Source organism: Lytechinus pictus, chromosome 17 (genome assembly GCF_037042905.1).
Source record: "Lytechinus pictus isolate F3 Inbred chromosome 17, Lp3.0, whole genome shotgun sequence".
Classification (NCBI taxonomy): Eukaryota; Metazoa; Echinodermata; class Echinoidea; order Temnopleuroida; family Toxopneustidae; genus Lytechinus; species Lytechinus pictus.
In genome coordinates, this window is record NC_087261.1 from 3,443,322 (window position 1) to 3,461,943 (window position 18,622).

The window sequence follows — 18,622 nt, forward strand, 5'->3', positions numbered from 1 at the left end:
TCAGCCAATACGCGTGCGCGTTCGCCCGTTTCTTTTTGCCCCAAGCAAAGAAACCATCTGCCGACCTCGCTCAGCACGCGACCAGCGGATTAGCCTTGCGCTCTGATTGGCTGAAAAAGTACGCTTCGTATGCAAATCGGCGTCTATGGAGAAGACCTCGAGACGTGATTGGTTCATAAGGTGTCATACTCTATATTTTTTTTCATTTTTGTCGTGATAGATTGGTTGTCAGTCGTGTGGCGTTCGTGCGAAAGTGGGAATGGAGACGAAACTAAAGTGTAATTTTGCGGCTTACTTTCCCTCTTTTTCCCATCTCGTCGTGCCTGTTATAATCTCTCCCGCCGGTGAAGGTGAATTTAGCGGTGCGACCCAAGCGTTTTCCTCGGCCTCTCCACCACTGACTCGCCGGTCCAACTTCCCGTCTTCCTCCGCGAGATTGTTTAGAAAATCGATTTTCATGCAAGCCCCCAATCTTCACTGATAGCCAATACAGTGTCTCTCCGCTTGGAAAGATACCTTGAGGCTATATCCCATCTCCCTCTCTCTCACTTATTTCCCATCGTCCACCTCCAAGCTCCCTACTTTAATCTTCTACTTCATATTTCATGCACAAATATCTCATCCCTTTTTTCTCTCTCACTCTGTTTTTCAGATCGCTTCGGCTCTGATGTTGTCATATTCCCCACATCTGAGAACCTCCACTGCTGACTCATCAGACTATAATTTTCTCTCTTTTGATCAAAATTTAAGAAAGATTGGGGCATAAGTGAATGGTTGCACTTTGCGACAGCGGACCGAAGCCAAATTACTGGTATTGGACTTTCTCGAAAAGAAGAGAATTGGATTTAAGAGAACCGAAGCAAGAATATTTACTCAATCATGTCATTTGAATGAATTGTTTAAATATCTTAATTTGATTTCACTTCATATCATTTTCTTAGTAATTTTACTGTTTCTACTGTCTCACGGTGACTTGGTTTCTTCTTTTAAGAATAAAGTACAAGACCTATACGAAAGTTCTGATTGTTGTTGAGATATGTTTGGACATCTGTGATGTGTGTTGATGGGAGAGATGGGATGTCGAGGTGAAGTGGATAGGTGGTTAAAATAATAACAATCCTGACCATGTTCTGGTGATGTTTATTGTTTTTCTTGACCAAGACGTTGATGAAGGTGGCGGTAGTGTTATAGTTGTGGCGGTGGTGGTAGTGGAGATTGTGGAGGTCTTGTTGGTTATAGTGGTGGTGACTGTGATGATGGTGGTGATGATGATGTTGCCGTTAGTGATGGTGTTGGTAGTTATGGAGATGGTGATCGTGGTGGTGGTGGTGGTGGTGATGGTGATGTTGGTGGCGGAGGTGGTTGTGGTGGAGATAGTTCGTGAAGATGGTGATGATCAAAATTATAGTAATTTCGGTGTTGCAGTATGGTATTATTTCCGTTTCAAAGCAAAAACTTATCAAATTTACATGATATACAATTAAAGATAATTAGAACATCAATGATTATTCAAATCTACCACCAATAAGGGATTGGGGCTACATAATTCTGTTCACAACAATGTCTTATTGTAGCGAGTCTGAAGCAAACATTATACTCATTCATGAGCATAATAGAAGCAAGGATGTATGAAACAGGTTTCCCAATATAAAAACTTTAAATCAATTTCATTTTTATTTCATTCTTCAAAGCACATCTCTTGTATGGCATCGAAATGCTAAAAACCAGAGACTTTGCATGAGAATAGAAAGTCAACCTGGTCGTGTGGGCTGCACGTGTCTGGCCGATTGGGAGTGATACGGTTGAGAGCCTACGCCTCGGAGTTGATCGCGATGGGTTAAAACTATTACCGAATAACCATTTCATGAGAGATAGGATAGAGGGAGAGAAAGGAGAATGAGAAGGAGAAAGAGATAGAGGGATGGGGAGAAAGTGTAGGAGCATATGAAAAAGATATCGACTGCAGCATAACTGCAGTGATCGGCATAAAGGCATATGCATGATAGAGGAAGGAGAAATAATAATAGAAAGTAAGAAAGAAAGAAAGATAGATAGATAGATAGATATGTAGATATGTAGATAGATAGATGGATGGATGGATGGAAAGATGGGTGGATGGATAGATAGATAGATAGATAGATGGATAAGCTATAAGGTTCTATTTTGTTACATGGCTATGGGATATGTTTTAAAACTGAAACCCTGACACGATTTCACCTGTACCTCATTAATTTAGTGTTTCAAAGAAGTCGAAAATGACTGGAAATACAATCCCAATTTCATTCCAAACTCTACACGCGCTGTAATTAGACACCCTCCCCCCAGCATCAGAATTAAATGATTCTTTTTGGTTCTCTCTCTCTCTCTCTCTTTAGTCACATATATTTTAAAAGTTTCTTCATGATTTTGATTTCTTTATCTTGCTATTTTTTCTTCATCCAAGCAACACAAATTTTTTAAAAATCCATTTAAACGAGAGCTTTGCAATGTTAACCAACAATTTAAACAATGAAAAAAGATAATTAGACACCAGTTCCATTTCTGGAGAAAGGGGTGGTGAAGGGGAGAGCGAAAACGAAGTCATTTTCATAGGAGGTGATTTGGACGATTGAGGGCGGTACACTAACATTAGCTTCATTGTTATCGAAATCTGAAAATACATGCAATTACTAAAACGAAATAACCCCTTCAAAGCACGTACTTATTATAATTATGTCGTGACTATTTTGGAAAAGGTGATATCAAAAACAGACACGTTCATTCTTTACATTTATTCCGTAAGAGACAAGAAATGAAACCACAAAAAAACAGAAAAGTTTCTAAGATTATGTAGTGCAGGTGTTCGAGTGTTTTTAATATTTCATAGTGCCTAGATAAATCTGAATATAAAATGTATACCCCATATTATCCCTAGTGGCTATCCCTCCATGCACTCACGTTATTTTCTTTCTTTATTTTTTTTTCTTCTTTTGTTCGGGAGAGAGGGGGGGGGGGGCTTCCTTTTTCTTTCTTTCCATCTATTTATATCATTCTATCCCTAAATCTATTCCTCTTCAGTCTTTCTCCATCAAAATAACTCCCTCCCGGCCTCTTCATTTTTTATATTAACTTTCATTAAGAAAACACTTTTCACGCGTGCACTTTTCTTTATCTCAATTTGACTGAAAACTATTTTAATGATTTCATCCCGAAGCATGCTCCCTTCAAGCCCTAGCTGTAAAATCAAATCCTACCCCATCGGTTTGCTCATACTTTCTTTCTCCTCAATCATCCTTATTTTCTTATTTTCGCTGCTCAATCATCCCAGTTTGATAAAACGGCTGTGCCAGTAGTACAAACTAATCTGCTGGCAGCAGCGAATTATTTGGAGGCCGACTCCATCCCTCTATAATTCTGCAAGCCGTTTCTCGATCAATCATGTACTTTAAAGAAATTCTTTGATCGCAGTTTAATCCTCGCCTTTAGGGTCTGGCACGTGGGTTTTTAATCCTTCTTGGCTGAAATTGAAATAAGAGCCCCGAACTTTGACACCATTATAGAAAAAAAAATTGTTGAAGAGCGTGATCAGGTTGGATCAATTAATTATTTCAAGCAATTTGAAGTAAAAAAAAAAAAAAAGTTTTATATTAGGGCTCTAAGGAAATGTATTAGACTGGAATGAAGACCAAGAGGTACTATCAATGAAATACAGGTTATGAAGGTCAAGTTTATCTTTACGTTTTTGGCAGCAGAAATCTATATTATAAAACAATAGATAGGTGATAATTATTCACTCTTGAATGTTGAAAGTCGTTAGATAATTTGGGAAAAGGGAGATATTTTTTTGGTAAAAAAGAATATCAACCTGTTAATTACTCACTCTTGAATGTTGAAAGTCGTTAGATAATTTGGGAAAAGGGAGATATTTTTTGGGGAAAAAAGAATATCAACCTCTTTTCTTCTTATCTACACGGAAATGAGATCGTGCTGAACATTACAACGTAAAGTTTTTCTTAGGCGTATGTTGCTATATATCATTACACTTTATTGTATTAAACACACATGGCCATTACTTTTAAAGGACAAGTCCACCACCTCAACAAAAAGTTGATTTGATTAAAAAGAGAAAAATCCATCAAGCACAACACTGAAAATTGTTATCAAAATCGAATGTAAAATAAGACAGTTATGACATTTTAAATTTTCGCTTCATTTCACAAAACAGTTATGCACATCCTGGTCGGTATGTAAATGAGGAGACTGATGATGTCATCCACTCACTATTTTCTTTTGTATTTTATTATATGAAATATTCTTATTTTCTCCTCATTGTCAAGTGAAACAAAGATAAATTCCCCCTGAACATGTGGAATTAGCACTGTTATAATACTACATGGTTCAGTCAAGTTACTCCTTATTGTCAAATCTGTAAAAAATGAAATATTGCTCAATTCAAACAATAAAAAACAATAGAAATAGTGAGTGATGGACATCATCGATGATCCCATTTGCAGGTCACCGAAATTGTACGTATATAAACTGTTTTGTGAAAAATAAGCGGAACCTTAAAATGTCATAACATTCCTATTTTACATCCGATGTTGATAAAATGTTCATTGTTATAAAAAACATTGTTGGAATTTTCTCTATTTATTTAAATCAACATTTTTCTAGGATGGACTTTACCTTTAAAATAGTTCTATTCCGAAACGAGGTTAATGCAAAATAATCAAATCAAAATTCTACAAAACTCTTCTTGTATTTCCTTATTGGAATTTTAGTAAAATAACTAAAGATACAACTTACTTATTGAAAAATTACTATCACTTTCTGGCTCTTCAAAAGTAATACATACAACAGTTTAAAACAATTCAACAGAAAACAGTTGATTTCTTCGTAATCGCGTTACAACGCTCGGCACCTGCAATTTTCTTCTTTTTTTTCTAAAAAAAAACGATCAACATGACCAAGTATATCAGTATCGACTATACACGGGAAGTGATCGTCCGATGTGATCACGGAAATAACATTTTAATTCTTTACAAGATTTTGTATTTTTGCTTTCTTCATTTAGCTTTTTTTTGTGGTGGAATATTTTAAGGCAATTAACCCACATTCTTAATTCTCTTCTTGTGTAGTAGTAGTAGTGTATCTATAACCTTTTTCCACTATGAAACTACTTGTACTTTACATAGTGTTATGATATACACTATACAATCACAACGACGAAACTTACTCCGCACGAACACCTACTCGTAGTCACTGGCGGATCCAGGGGTGGGAGGGGGGGGGGGCACATCCGGCTAGTGTCCCCCCTCCCCTTTGAGAGTCACAAATAAAAATTTTAATGAAAATATGCAATTTTTACCGAAATATGCCCCCCCCCCCTTTGAAAGCGAGAACCCCTTTTTTTGCTTGTCAAATTTTCATTTCATCGGGAAACGGTTCCCCTTGGCAAATATGGATCCGCCCCTGCGCGTAGGTGTGTCGTATAGGCCTAGACAGCAAAAACTGCAGTGTTGATTGATTTGCACAGGGGACAATACCGGTTATTGTCCTCCGGTGTCACGTTTTTTGGTGTTAATTCAACACCCATGGGTCTTATTACAACATCTTTGGTTATTACACTCGTTGGTGTTATCTAAAAGGTGTAATTTTAATACCTCAAGGTGTTGTCCTCTCTGGACACCTGACTGGTGTCGGGTTTAACATCCCAGTTTTAAAGTGTAGAGAAAATAGCTTTGGTCGGCCTGGAGTAGTTTAGTAGTTTTCAATAGCTTCACTGGTGCTGCACTGTGACTGTGCTATTCATTCTAAATTTACATCGAAAATGAATAGAAAAAAATCCTTGTTAAAAAACAGAAGGAAACTTGAAATGAAAATTCATATGGGCTGGAATGAATCTTATTCATGTGCACGAAAAGAAAATGAAACAAATTATAGATGCACACGAAACCTAAGATTCAAAACAAATTATTTAAACCGGCCAAGGGAATAGCAACGAAGTACAAAGGGCCTAATGTGAATTTCGTGATTATTCCCTGATTTTATTAAAGCCTATCCGGAGCAGTAACCTAACAGAATTCAAACAAAAAGGCTCATTAAACCACCTCAAAACGAGATTAAATCTTATTCTTGTGCAAACTAAGGCCATTGACGCCTATAACTCCAATGGTATAAAAGAGAGAAAAGGGGTGAGTTTGATGAATTCGTACGCCAAGCGCGTGGAAGTCACGCGCCGTGAGGTCAACGGTCAAAGCGTGGGCTCTTTCAAAGTAGATTCGCAAATAACGTGTGGTACCAAGTTCAAGTATATTTGCCTTGCATGCTGGCATCAATCGTAAAAGAAGGAGAAAGAAACACCGCAAATCTACCGATTATGGATGTCTGCTTTTATAATCGTCCCCAATATGTGATAATTATGAGACATTTTGCAACTCTAGCGAAAAAAAGAAGAATAAAGCCGTGGTCGTACCGAATTGTATGGCGGTTTTTCAAGGAAACCCCGTCAAGTGCATGTCAGCTAAATTTCCAGGTGGCACATCCCGACTGGAGTCCCTATTGTCGACATGGAGAGGAGAGGGGGGGGGGGGTAATTTGCGAAAATACATTCCGGAAATCAGACAGAATTGCGATTTTCTGTTTTATTCTTTTATTAATCTCCCATTATGAAAAAGGAATGGGAATATTGATGTACATGGCATATTGCAATGCGACAATGAAAACCTAACGAAGTGTAATCTTAAACCCGCCCTGGTTATTGCAGGCGTCAAATGAACCTTACAGGGTAAAAGCCGCAATCAATTATTTTGCTATTCTTTCATTTACTTCTTTTCAAAGTTAGATCATGCTTTAGAAATCACGTCCACTTTGAACAAACTTATTCACCCGGACAAAATTATCACCGAGTTGGGGGTTATCAAAAATATGTTTAATCCTGTCCACAACATAATACTTAAAAAACACACATGCATAATATTTGAAGGTTAGCCAGGGGTCATTTAGAATGATAAATTTTTACATTTTACTAACAGAAAATGGAAATGGGGGAGGGGGGGGGGGGTTGTATGTATCATTGTGAAATTAACTGTTTCTGTAATTGCACCAAATGCATATTAAAGGTTAATGCAAAGCAAACAGTTTTATGACTGATTGAGTACCATATGTCTCTTGTTGGAACCGTGTCTATGTAGTATATGATCGGATAGTATTCTAGGGGCCGTTTCATAAAGCTCTTCGTAAGTTAAGTGCAACTTTAAGAACGACTAGTGAACCTTTTTTACGCGCTAAACCATTGCCAATGAACATTTCGCTTTATACCATTTACCACAAGAAAGGATCACCAGTCGCTCTTAAAGTTGTTCTTAACTTACGAACAGCTTTATGAAACACCCGCCAGGTATTATAATTCACCTGCCACCTATAAGTTCCAACATGCTAAAATTGAGAGAAATATAGGGTGAGTACTGCATTGAGCAAGAAAAATGTTCCTTGTTTCGTGCCACGGACCTAGATCCATGTTTCGACCAACATGGCAAACAAAAGACCAAAGAAGTATTAAAAAAAAACCCGCACAGTTAAAAACGAAACACTGGAAAAAAATGTTCGTTTAACTCGAAACTATTTTGCAAATCAGCAGTATTAAGAGTATAAGGGCAGATGGTATAAAATCGTAAAACTCAACTCTCCAAAGGGAAGATGGTCTGTTCTTTCTTGGTCTTCCGATTAACATCGTGTCAATATTATTTTCTGAAATCCTACAGAATTTAGAAACATGATATTGCCTTGCACATTAACAAACGCTGTTTAAAAATACAGTGCTGTTTACTTTGATCCTCACATTAGTTGAGTAACCGATTTAAACAACCATGTTGTATTTATTGAGAAATTAAATACTAATTTATAAAATTTGTTGTTTAAGATTTTAAATACTGTCTTGTTTAAATTGTTTAAACAACTACTGTCATAGTCATGATTGCCAGGTTATTTCCTACCGGTACCCATAAATTGACTAGTCTACTGAGCAAACCCTTCACTCGAGTAAAGGGTCTGAATTGCAGCCTACTCATGCATTGTGTACTGAAGGCCCTGGAACAGCAAGTTTTGTGTGTGCTAGTCTTTGCGTGGAGGCACTCTTGTTGATCAAAGTTCTAATCAGGGTCTGTGCATGCAGACTATTAATTGACCTCACCTGGGTTGAGTGCAGCACATGTGGATCAATTTCTTGCATGGTTGAGCATACTTCTCTTTAGATATTGTACGAGTGTAAAGGCAGAAAGGTATACAGTCCCAACGGCAAAACCGCCTCCAGACCGAACAATGCGTTAAAATACCATCGGTCGATTTGGAGTCAGTTGCATTGACCAGTGTGACCGAGCATTGTGCTGCAGTCACATTACGGAAACCGACTCCAGACCGATCAGAGATATTAGGTTATTACCAATGACATACCATCGATCGGTTTAGAGTCAGTTTCATTGATGTGACCGAGCATTGTGCTGAAGTCACACTATGGAAACCGACTCCAGACGGATCAAAGATATTACGTTATTTCCAATGATATACCATCGGTCGGTTTGGAGTCAGTTTACTTGGCGTGACTGGAGCATAGACTGATTAATCATGCTTAAACATTAAAAGGAGTCATTCTTATCACTCCTATCAGTCTTATAATCAGATGTAAATATATATCGAGATGCTATGTAAATTGAGATACTATTTGCCAGCCACTTGACCTATAAATAAGTGATTAATCTCGTCACCTTTGGCTTGTTTGATTCCAGGGACCTGTTTGAAAAAGGAGTTGTAATTAAAACGTAACTTTGATAATCGATTGTAACTTGATACTGAACCAATCATTTAGAGGTTGTGTTTAGTTTTACGAGTTGCGTTCAAACGTGACTGTTTTTTCAAACCGGTCCCGGATCCAGCTCTGTTCGCGTGCCTTGAGAATATTGAACTGTTGAAGTAATCTTGAATGAAATATAACAGTTATTAACCTGCATGAGATAATTTATTCTTACCAGGAGATCTATTCTACAAAAATGAGAAACTTTTATTGTAAAAGTCTTCCGTACGGTAATTATCCTTATGTATCTAGACATGAAAGAAATAAATGCTATTTTTATATTGCGTGAACGTGTATAATCAGTCGATTATTTTCGTCTTAGGACCGAATGGAACGTCGCATCTGAAAGACCTAACTCAAAATTGAACCGTAGTCCAACATTACATGAGTATCCTCTACCCCTCAACCCTTTCCCCATTCCCTCAAGCAGGACAAGGAGGAAAGAAAAGTTTAAAACTACCCATATCCCTCCCCCATCAGAAGAGACGGTGGATAAATATATTTAAATAATGAATAGTGATAATCAAAACCCGCCACTAATACTGGACCTGTTATTAATGGTATCTGTAGAACAAGACCACTCCATTGCACTTGCCACGCCCCTTTCTTTTTACGGCAATGAAGGGACATTAATTGTGTTGAGAACGATAATCGTTTATCCTCTTCATCTCTTCCAAACCGCGAACTATCCAATAGTTACAATAAAAATCGTAATTTTCAGCATAATTTGCATCAAAAGCATCACCAATTATCACAATAATAATCAACATCATCATCAACACTATCATCATTATCATCATCATTGGCAGTGGCGTACCGTGGGTCACGGCATTGGGGGGGGGGCACCAGCAAAAAATTTGAGTCACTTAGTGAGCGCGCGAAGCGCGCTTAGTTGCCAGGTATACTGACCTAATAGAGACATTTTAAGGAAGCTCTTGTAGTCATTGTAATCATGAATAACATACGCATCTCGCTAATCAAATAATGCGAGCGCGAAGCGCGAGCTGAAATTTTTTATATTCAGACCTAAAATGGGACATTATAATCAAATTTTTGTAATCATGATACGTACCTGTCTCGCTAAACAATGCGAGCGCGAAGCGCGAGCTGAAATTTTTGTGTATATTGACCCCAAACAGGGAGATTTTAGGGACTATATTTTAGGAATCCATTAATAGTATACATATCTCACCATAGTCATCTAATGCGAGTGCTAAGCACTTGCTGATTTTGTTAGAATTACATCTGAACACATGAAGCACTTTTGTAGTTTTGTAATCATGATTATCATACGCACCTCACTAATCAAATATTGCAAACGCGAAGCGCGAGCTGAAAATTTAGGAAATTCAGACCTAAAGAGGGGCATTTTAAGGCTTGTTTGTAGGAATTCACTAAGCCATACGTATTTCACTAACCAAATGATGCGAGCGCGAAGCGCGAGCTGAAAAATTTTGATATTCAGATCAGAAAAAGGGACATTTAAGGACTGATTTTAGGATTTCATGAAGAGCAAACATATCTCACCAATCCACTAATGCGAACGTAATCACGGACAGGAAATGGTTTATATAAAGACCTTAACATGGGCAATCACTTTAAGTAGTCATGAAAAAGAAACATATGTCACTACGTAAAACAATAATAACTCGAAGTGCGGGAAATATATTTGGTGTACATTGCCTTGAAAACGGGAGGTTTTAGTACAACATGATTTACATGTATATCTCGTTATACAGATAATGCGAGCACCAGGAACAATGAAGACATAGGCCCTGATCAAATTATGTTTCATTAAGTTATGATAAAAAATGTTTATTATGTCACATAATTATAACATTATAATGAATAATAATTTCCTCTTTCCCACTACGTTTCTCTTCCTTTTTCTCCTTTTTCCGTTTTTTTTTTTTGGTCAGCCGATTGGGGGGGGGGCACGTGCCCCCCCATGCCCCCCCCCGTAGTTACGCCACTGATCATTGGTCATCATTAACACTGACGGCGACGACCACAACAACAACTACAACGACAACAACGGTGAAGTCGACATCAAGATTGAAACATATTGTAAAAACGTAGAGCTTTATCATCTGCCTGCAGTTCAAAGAAATCTAGCATGACAAGCTGGTGGGGAAAAAAAACGAGAAGAGAAAAAAAATTGTCAAGTATATCCTTGCCCCACTTCCCTACCCCCTCCTATTTTGGGTTTATTTTCATTTGGTCCAATCCCAATTCGTCCAATTACCAACTCGTCTACTAGAATTTGGTCTACCGCCAGTTCGTCCAATATTCACATGGTCTAATTACCATTTCGTCCACTCGCCTTTTCGTCTAATAACCAGTTGGTCCAATAGCCATTTAGTCCATATACCATTTGGTCTAATTACATTAAGTGTTAATTGGGCAAAATGAATGAAAATAAAACGAGTTTTAGACCAACTGTTTATGAATAGTCATAGACCAACCATGCCAACTGGTGAATAGGCGAAGTGGGGATTGGACCATGATGGTTATTGGACCAAATGGTTGTGAGACGAAATGTTGATTTACGGAATGGCATTAGACTAAATGAAGGTAGACCATGTGGTGAGTGGACGAATTGGCAGTGGACGAATAGGCAATGTACCCCATTTTACTCCCTATATAATAATGATGCTCCTGTATGTGACTGATTCGAGATCAACCTGATGTCATGCAACTTTCCTTTCAGAAAACCTATCATAAATGATAAAACCAACAAGCTATAGACGGCAAACACTTAACAGTTTGAAGGTGAAACTAACAAAAGATTGACGTCTTTGGGGTTAGAGTTATTTTAAGATCCCCGGGTTTATTCTTCGTTTTAAATTAAAAAAAAATCACTAATCTTTCTCTCTTTTTTTCAATTAATGGGAATTTCAAAAGCTGGCGAGTTTTTACTTACGTCAAATATATATTTGCTTTGTAAAGATACACACTCTTGTCATGCTTGTATTTGTGACCGGTGTGTACAATGAATGATAATATCAAAGTACCAATATTGTACTGCAATCACTTGAATTTGATTTGGAGAAGAGATACGATTTAGTAATCTAGATCATGAAAACGTCAGCGATTACATCGCCATGCCAACCATTTTGTAATTGGTGATTTTGATTCGAACCAAGCGGGAAATGTGTTTCTATCGTTTATTTTGATAATATAAATGACCAATGTTCTTTTTTTTCTTAAGAGATCAAGGCTTTATTAGTCCAAGGGTCTCATGTGAAAGCCAATCTCGACATTTGGTGAACTGAAGGATTAATAATTGATTTGGATTATTATTATATTATCTGAATTATTATCTGATATTCCAAATATCATAAAAGTCCACTGACTGCCAGGGACCTGAGAACAATTTTTATAAGTGAGGGTGCTGGTTAAAAAAAAAATATAGAAAAGAAAGGGTGCCCTTTCGCGAATAAATATGATTTTAGTCAAGAAATATTTGACAAGCAAAATGAGGTTTTCACTCCCCAAGTGAAGGTGATTATTGTCAAGATAAATTTGACATTTGGGGTGCGTCAGCAATCCCATGCAGAACCCCTGCTTCCCACCTCAGGCCCCCGAAGCTACCGCCATTTTGTTTAATCCATTAGAAGCTAAAATAAGCCCTCATTAATATTAATTTCGTACGATGCTCCCACGTCAACTGTGGTTTTGTACGTGTATTAGACAATACGCACATCAGCGCAATGACAAAGGTCAACTTGGCAAATTCATTAATGTATTCATTTTGTTACGCGCTCGTGACGCGAAGGATTCAGCGAATCAAGCAAGCGCAAATCTGAGACGATACGTTGCGCTCTATAAAGTATCGATATCACAAGCGATATCACTTATAAACAAATCATTGTTTGTATTGCGTCTTATAGGCCTTTGCTAATTCCAAAAGGGAAGATGAAAAGGGTAGATCGAGTCGTGATTAGGTAAAGAGGTCTCTACTCTAGTGCTTTTGCCATCCCTAAATCGAAATTACCATACTTGTAACTCATGATGAAACGGGCCCCAATTTATCATGTTTAATACGTTTCCTGTCCCCTTTATTCTCCAGCATTTCTTACTCTAAATTTTTTTCCATTTAATCATTTTCCCACTCAAAATTCTTTTGTGCCGCCTTTCTCCTACATATGTAGAGCTCATTTTCAAAAGGGGTTAGGTCCATTTTTCATCAAACTTGATTCTTATGTCTTAATGTAAAGATTTTTAGTAGCTATATAAGATGATACCATAGAAAAGTTGAAATTCCTATTAAAAAGTGAACTAATATGGCAAAGAAAAATCACCTTTTTTCAAAAGGGGTTAGGTCCATTTCAGTTTAGTTGCAAAAGGGGTTAGGTCCACACATACTTTTTTTGGAAAATAATATCTTAAAAAATATGAAGACAAGTAAATATCTTTTATACCCAATTTCATGTTCTCATAGTAGGGTATCATGAAAATTCAGTTTCGCATAAGAATATTGCAATATGGGAGAATTAAAAAAGAATTATTTTCTTGGAGTGGACCTAACCCCTTTTGCAACTAAACTCTTCTGAAGAACTCATTTGTCAAAAGAGGTTAGGTCCATTTTTCATATATTTTATTGTTTTCTGTCTCTAAACCTCTAAATTTTCAGTCACTCTGATGATACCAAAGAAAATTTGAAATTCAAATGAAAACGTGAATGGAAGTGGCAAAAAAAACACTTTTTTAATCAAAAGAGATTGGATTCACTTCAATTTACTTGCAAAAGGGGTTAGGTACACAATGATATTTTTTTTAAAGTATATAGAAAAAAATTGAAGACAGGTAGATTTCTTTTATACCCAATTTTATGTTCACTGTTCACATGATAGAGTAGTACATCATGACAATTTAGTTTCTCATAAGAATATTGCAATAAGTGAGAATAAAAACATGTTTTTTCTCGGAATAGTCCTAACCCATTTTGCAACTAAACTCTTCATATATTTCCTTCTTCTTTTCCCACTTGTTATCTGTCTCCTGGTTACCATAAATCTTGTCTTATTTCTCTTCCACCCCTTTTGTTCCTACTTCCCACTTTCTAGCTCTCTTACCACCCCCTCTAAATTATCTCTTCATATGTGCCCCTCCATTTCTTTCTCATCTCTTTTCAACCCACTTCTCATCACTCTTTCCCTCTCTCGATCTTCATCTCATTTTCAATTTTGCCAATTCCAAGTCCCTTTCATTTTAGCTCTGTACAAATACTATATGAACAAAAATGAAAGACATAAAGGAATTCTCTGGTTAGTGGTGAATTTTATTAATTAGCCATAAAAAAATATTACATTATCAGAGGATTAAGCTTTACCTTTTTCTTAAGCGTATGTTAATACTTTGAACCAAAAGATTTTTTTTGTATGCTGGGGCAGCGATCCTGGGGAGGAGGGGGGGGGGGGGCACAGTTCCCCCTACTTCTTGAAGCACTGAAAAGTGCCTTTTTATGCAAGAAAAATGCCCCCTCACGAACGTGTACTGTGTCCCTTTCACCTGACGAGAACCTGTTTTAGGTGTTACCAAGTGCTCTTCCTTGTATGCAATTTTTTTAACCGAAAAATGCCCCCCCCCCCGGAACGTGTTCTGTGCCCTTTCATCTGAGGGCCCGTTTCATGTGTTAACCCTTGCCTTCTTGTAAGTGCCCTTTCTCGAATCACTGCCCCCTTTTTACCCAAGAAAAGTGCTCCTAAAGAACTTGTTCTGTGCCCCTTTCACCTGAGAAGGACCCGTTTTATGGTCACCATGACGATTGCCCTTTGAAACAAGAAAACAATATTCTCATTTCGATAATATACTTATGAAGGAAATCCTTTGTGCACTAAGTTTAATAATTCATGGGTGGGGTATATAAGCAGTTTCGTACAGATGGAGGGGGGCTTGAATGACTCTTGCCCCCCCCCCCAAAAAAAAAAAAAAAAAAAAGTCAAAATTTTGCTCGCTCGCAACTTCTTAAAAATTTCATGTAATACAGCATTTTCCCTATGCCCCCCCCCCCCATTTTCAACTTCACTCCGCCGCTCCTATTTGTATGTTTATAGCTTCTCCTTTTGCAACCAGTTTAAATGAAAATCAACAAGAAATTTCATACGTCATGAATTTGGGGTTGTGATAATAATTTTTTTGTGTGTGAAAAATTGGACTTGGAAAAAAAAAACCTTTTCCATCTTCATCAAGTGGTTCCTAAGTCAGACTCTTCAATGTTGAATTGTTGGATTTCTTGAATGAAAACATCTGTTACACCAGTCCTGCAGATTGAAAAAGTAGAGAAAGAAAATCAATGAATTTAAATTAAAATTGTCCTGATTTATGAAACTTAAATGTTTTAAGAAAAGTGAGACTATACATATATATGTTTCTTCAACACATAACAGGAAATCTTACTTCTACTAATTATAAACTTGTACTTCTATAAAGCATATCACTTAAACCTGTTCTATGCAGTTTACATACCACTCTCCATTATAACGAAATGTACTGTATGAAAAAATGCCAGAGATTTCTCATAAATATGAATATATGAATCAACATATGTAAATTATATAAATAGTCAAAATTAAAGTTGATATGTTTTGTTGCACAGAAATATGATTAAAAACGACACTAACTATAATCTAAAAACAAAATTGAAATGGGTTTTTCAAAGGCAGGTCTATTTGTTGCCAAAAAAATGTGAACAACCTCCATTATTAGAAATATTCACTAATTAACTCACTCATATAACTGCTGTAGGTTGTATTTTTCTTTGTGGTCTCGTCGCTGTTCTATTAGGCCTACTTCACCGATTATTTATTATCATCAATCACCTCCATGGAAATTGTAAAACTGCATCATCCTATTGGACAAAATGTAAAATAACAAGATTTTTAAAAATCGTAAATCTACAAATATGAAATATGAATATCACACTAAAGAATGCATAAAATGAATTTTGTAAAATATGAAAAATAAATATTGCTTTGTTTATAAACAAATAGGAAATAAAAAGGCCATTTAATTACTAGTAGATCAAGGACATGACCTTATTTTATAAATTTGCCCAAGGTACATAACTTTTGGCATTGGTTCTATTTTAGACTCGAGAGCCTTAGGCTGTATATTTAAGAAGTGTATATTCATTACAGATCCTACCTCTTTGTGGCTCAGATTATTTTTATTTAATGTAAACATGGTTAACATTCAATGCATGTAATGTATCTGTAATTTTGTATGGGTTAGTTTAAGTTTTATACCTGGATGAGAATCTGCAAAATGATGCATGCACTTATATGATCATCATCTTGAACCATATAGGTAGACCTCTACTGTTTTTTCTTGTTCTTCAAACTCAACCTGTTTGTGAAAGAAGAGAGAGAACAATAATAATAAGTGATCTTTTTCATGGCCGTATGTATAGGGGGAGGGGTTTCGGTAAGAGCTGAAATGTGAAAACCTTCATCAAAAAGAGAATTACTTGACATCCTTCAATTTTACGTTAGAAAATGCACAAAACGGCCCTAGGTAATATTGGTCACTTCTGGCCCTCGCTTTCTGCATTTTAGGTTTCTCTAAATTTTTTCACATGTCTGCCCCCCCCCCCCCCGAAAAAAAAAAAAAAAAAAAAAAAAACTGGATCTTTTTATTTCCAAATCTCATTTCATTAGATTTTAACATACCGGTAATTTCATAATCTCATGCACTAGGTCTAGATCTATTTGTAAGAAAGTATAGATCTAGTCCAACAAGACTCAGTGCTGTGCGACAGCATTCATGTATCTAAATTAGGTCTAGATCTAGACTAACAATGGACTCTCGATCTATCTAGACCTAGTAGAAAGTAAAGCTTCGGTTCTAAACCCTATATCGGTTTAGAAATTATTGATGTCTGACTTTGACTTCTATTCCTGGCTAAGACTTCACTGCCATTATTGACCGAGAGCAGATCTAGATCTAGTCCGACTCCTTCAGTCCTTGGTCCACTGACAGTCATACTCGTACATGTAAATACTAAATGGAGTCGTTTAGGCCCAGACCTAGATCTAGGCCTAAATTACAGACCTAGATCATAAGCCCTGGGGGTAAGTATCGAGGGTTGGGAAAGTATAAGTTAGACTAGATTTTAATTAGGTAGGCCTAGCTCTTGATACTTGATAGCATCGATGAATAATTAAAAGTAAAGTAGCCTAGGCCTAGATCTAAGTATAAAGTAAGTAGGGCCTAGGATTAAGAAGATCTAGGTCATAGATCTATTGATAATAAGACAAACATGCAGAGCAGCATGTTATTTCTAAGACCGAGTCTATATATTTATGAATAACAATAAGAGTTAAAATGGGTGGGGGCTAAATGCAGAAGCCTGAAGTTATGCAAAATAAATTTGATAATGATATCTGAAACAAAGTGAGGACTGAACAATGACAGGCGTATCTTCATCCACACTCCGCTTTACTGTTTATTCCTGACTGAGTCTCGATCTACTGAAGATAGATGCAGATCTCCCTCTAGATCTAACGTTACAGTGTACAAAAAGAAGCCTCATTCTTCTTGTTTTAATCAATCGTGGGTTGGTCCTTGTTGGAGGTGAACCAAACCAGCCCGATTATCTCTCGATTCCCAGCCGGCTAGGAGCCCGTACAAAATACACTGCAAGCAACATACAGGCTGCACTGGGCGACGATGACAATCTAACTTCAATTTCAAAGACCAAATTCTGCTTTCCTTTAACAGAAGAATGATAGCAAATTCTCTAATTTGTTAAAGAAATAACCTAAGATCACAAAATACAGTGTGAAATGCGTAAATAGTCCACTGATTTCATGTGGTTATATCAATTTATGCGTACTCACCGGAGTGTTCGTAGGTCCATTTTGTGTGTGGAAAGAAAAGTTTCAGAATGAATAAATTAGATGACGTAATGAGGTCAAATGAATAATTATTTCTGTAACACGATACCACTAGTATCGATGACAAAGAATCGGGGAAATCGCGTATTAATGACGCTCTTAGCCAATGAAAAGGCCGGATTATGAATATCTTCATGCTCATGAATGTCAATGAGGGCTTATTTTTGTCTTCAAATGATCGCGGTAGGCGGAGCCTAATCTCATTTGTTTTGTGCTGAACGCGCACGCAGCTTTCGGTCTAGTAATATATTATAAGGTCTTTGGCCGCGCTGCATGGCCCTGGGAAGCGGGGGTGCTGGAGGTGCTGAAGCACCCCCAAGATTTTCCTCAGGGGGTGCTGTGTGTATTATTTTCCATAGGCAGCACCCCCAGGAATTCTGGATGGTGTGACAAAGAGGGAGAAAGTATACAAAATTACCTACATTTTTTTACAGAAACCCTTTTCATATTTATCGGGACGAAAATGACTTTCATTTTGGAGTGAACCCCCCCCCACTTTTTTTTTGCTTGTCAAATTGATATCAGCACCCCCAGTCAAAATATCGTTCCCAGTGCCCTGCCATGCTAAATCTTTTGTTTTTGTTATTGTTGTTGTTGCTGCTGTTTCCTGTTAAATTTAAAATTTGAATCTTAGCCTTGAATATATTTAGTAATGGTTTTAGTTTTCCTTTTAAAATGTGTCATTTGAACACATTATCTTTCAAATTTAGGGATTGTATACTAGATTAAAAACAATTTGGAGTTTGTAGTCTATTCTCCATCCTATATATATTTGTTAGTGTCAAATTTGAGTCTGTGCGTGCAGACTATCCCCATGCCCGCCATTTTCCATTAAAATCTTCCATGCTTTTTACACTGTAATGGTGTATACCAAAATTTTTAATCTGTATCATAA

The 18,622-nt window shown here is 36.9% G+C and overlaps 1 long non-coding RNA gene across 1 annotated transcript; it reads right to left on the reverse strand.

Moving 5' to 3' along the window:
• Positions 1–13,802: 13,802 nt before the first annotated feature.
• Positions 13,803–17,935, reverse strand: LOC129256069 (uncharacterized). Its single transcript, XR_010296309.1, has 4 exons — positions 17,671–17,935; positions 16,078–16,177; positions 15,561–15,680; positions 13,803–15,093 (listed from the first exon to the last, which is right to left on the reverse strand). It is a non-coding gene; the product is annotated as an uncharacterized LOC129256069 (long non-coding RNA).
• Between the last annotated feature and the right edge of the window lie 687 nt (positions 17,936–18,622).